Source organism: Petaurus breviceps, unplaced genomic scaffold (assembly GCF_028583685.1).
Source record: "Petaurus breviceps papuanus isolate PSGF00001 unplaced genomic scaffold, PetGlider_PUasm1.0 38, whole genome shotgun sequence".
NCBI classification, from domain to species: domain Eukaryota; kingdom Metazoa; phylum Chordata; class Mammalia; order Diprotodontia; family Petauridae; genus Petaurus; species Petaurus breviceps.
Window position 1 is genome coordinate 100,732 of NW_027186304.1, and position 3,201 is coordinate 103,932.

The 3,201-nt window shown below is 38.7% G+C and overlaps 1 long non-coding RNA gene across 1 annotated transcript; it reads left to right on the forward strand.

Annotated features, from left to right (window-relative positions):
* Positions 1–68: 68 nt before the first annotated feature.
* On the forward strand, positions 69–2,621 carry LOC138169956 (uncharacterized). The gene is made up of 2 exons (XR_011170492.1): positions 69–691; positions 2,346–2,621. It is a non-coding gene; the product is annotated as an uncharacterized lncRNA (long non-coding RNA).
* Positions 2,622–3,201: the final 580 nt, after the last annotated feature.

The window sequence follows — 3,201 nt, forward strand, 5'->3', positions numbered from 1 at the left end:
TCTGTGATTTGATCTGTATTTTGGGAAGCCGTTGTCCAGGCCCCCCCTCCCCGGCTTTGAAAAACCCAGATGTGGAAACCCAGATGTTGACTGGGTATGGATGTAATGGCTGGACAGTTTGGAAAGCTGTCTACTTGATCTGTTTCTGTCTTGATAATTCTGCCTGTATACTTTGAAGTTCGGGGTGCTGACCTTTTTCCCCTGAACAAGGTAAACGATATATGGTTTGACTGATTAAAGTAAGCTTGTTAACCCATTTTGAGTTGCTTTCCTTTAACAAAGCAGATCCAAGAACCTGCATGGGCAGCCACCCTAGGGACGCCGGGGTTCTTGCTGCTACACCCACATGCTAAGTATGCCTAATACTTTTTTTGGGAGGTAATATAGAAAGTGGATGAGCAAGTTTGCTATCTACCTTTCACCCAACTCCTGTTGGGTGCAATCCTATTTCTACATATAATGCTCCAACTCCAAACAAGTTGGATGGTTCCCTGAATGCGAGCTCTGTGACTGATTCTTCATATGTGTAATGATTCATTATTGACTGACAGCACTCTGAGCCTGTGACTCTTTGTATGACAAGCTAAGGGAAAGAGACTGGAGAGAGAAATGGAGCTCAAGAAATATGGAGTGAGAAATGCAAGTTGAAAACTTTGGCTTGGCTACTGGGGGTCCCTGGAGTGATGGACATGTGAGCAAAATCATCCCCTTAATGTCATCTTTAGTTCCGAGAACCTGTACATGCAGAGACTGCTAAGAATGAATTTCTCTGTTGCGACTGTTTTCTCCTAGATTGGGCTGAGGTTTTTGTCTTGCTCTCAAGTCAAAGAGCCCATTGACTTTTGTGCATTTTATTATCTATTTTAGTCTGTTTAACTTCCCCATTTTCCATTTTACTGCTTGCTTTGATGAATATGTTTGCTTACTATCTGTGATTGTCTTTTGTGAAACCCAGGTTTGTAGGGAGAAAGAGCCAAGTCTTCAGAGAGTAAGTTAATGGTTGCCCTTTCCTTTAGAGTAAATAAGGAAAGTGGCTTTTATTTTGAACCCCAAAAGAGCTTTGTATTCTAGACTATAGATATATGAAATGTATTGGAGAGATATAATTCTAGCCTAATAGCCCTCTTTGAGATAGAAAGTAGAAGCTAAAACTTTCCACAGCCCTCTTCCTGCTCTGACCAAAGATGGAAATTATTGTCTTCCTTGGTTGGGCTCCTGGGATGATGTGTTCCAGATCTTATCTATCTAAATAAATTCCTAAAATCAAGACTACCCTAGTTCTCTGTAGGCAGGGATTAAACTGTTTCTAGTTTTTTGAAGGGAGAGTAAGGAAGGAGAATAAGCACTTATTTATTACATGCCTACTATGTGCCAAATACTGTGCTAAGCACTTTACAGTATCTCATTTGATTCTCTCAACAACCCTATGAGGTTGGTGCCATTATTACCTTCATTTTACAGCTGAGGAAACTGAGACAGACAGAAGTTAAGTTATTTGTCCAGGGTCACACAACTTGTAATTGTCTGAGACCAAATTTGAACTCATGTCTTCTTGACTCAGTGCTCAGCATTCTATCCACCACAATACCTAGCTGCCTCTCTGCTGCTCCCCAAAGTGGTCTTAAAAGTGTTGCTATCTGGGACAGCTCGGTGGCGTGGTGAATAGAGCACTGGCTCTGCAGTCAGGAGGACCTGATTTCAAATCTGACTTCAGACACTTAATACAAAAACTAGCTGTGTAACCTTGGGCAAAGCACTTAACCCCAATCACCCTCCAAAAAGCAAAAAAAAAAAAAATTTGCTGTTCTTATGAACCCTTTCTTTTTGTCAGTGATCTCCTTATAGTATATGCCTAGAACTAGAAAACCTAGGTCAAATGATATGGACATTTTAGTGACTTTATTCAAATAATTCTAAATTGCTTTTTCTAAATTATTTTACCAGTTCATAGTTCCACCAACAATGCATTAGTGTTCCTGTTTTGTCTCCAGCAATAACTGTCCCATCTTTTTTCATCTTTACCAATTTTGGGGTATGAGATAAAACCTTGGGGTTATTTTGATTTGTATTTCTTTTATTGCTAATGATTAGGAGCATTATTTCATGTAACTAGGCTTTCATTTCTTTTTAGAATTATTTGTTCATAGGTTTGACCGCATGGATATAAGAGAATAGCTTTTAGTTAAATATTTCTAAAATTTATCTATGTATCTTGGATATCAAACCCTTATAAGAGATGTTTTATACAAAGATTTTTCCTGCTTGACTTCTTCCCTTCTTATGATTTATTTTAAACATGGGAAAATGTTTTATAATTTCTTTAAAAATGTGCATTTTCTTACTAGACATAACTGGGAAAAGTGTGACGGAATGAAGAAAAGAGTGCCTGGTTCCTGCATACATCTCGTTTGGACATGACTCTTTCCTCGCTGCATCCTCTGTTAGTCTGTGAGCTTCTGGAGAGCAGAGTCTGCTTTTGACCTTTCTATGTATCCCCAGTGCTTAGCACAGTGCCTGGCACATAGTAGGTGATTAATCAATGTTTGCTTGCTGACTGACTGACTAATCTCAGTTTCTGGGACTAAAACTAGTCCTCAATAAAATAAGTTTATAAAGTTAAATGAGTTTCTATCAGGGTTTGAATGTAACATCTCACATTCTATACCTGGAGTGGTATATGTTGCAAATCCTAATCTTAACAGAAACCCATACTTAGAAATAATTAGCCTTGGAGATGGAATCCAAATATATAATACGATCATGGGATTTAGAGTCAGAAGGAACTGTAGGCCATCTAATATAATCACTTCATTTACATATTAGGAACTAGGGCCCAGAGAGGCTAAAGGAACTGCCCAGGGTCACAGATCTAGTACATAACAGAGGTAGATTTGAACTGAGCCCTTCTAGATTCTGAGGGTAGCTCTCTAGCTACTACACTATGGTGCCTTTTATCATCTCACTCAAGTCTTCCAGACTGTCTTTTGTCTCTTTTTGTATCCCCAGTGCTGAGCACAGTGCCCGACACATAATACGTACTTAATAAATTTTATTAACTGACAATCCATACAGAGGTTAAGTGACTTACCTAAGACCCCACAAATAGTAGGTAGCATACATTAAGTGATTTATTCAAGTCTTCTGACTCAATCCCAATGTGCTGATTTTTGTTTTCTGATTTCCTAACATTAACTAGAGTTC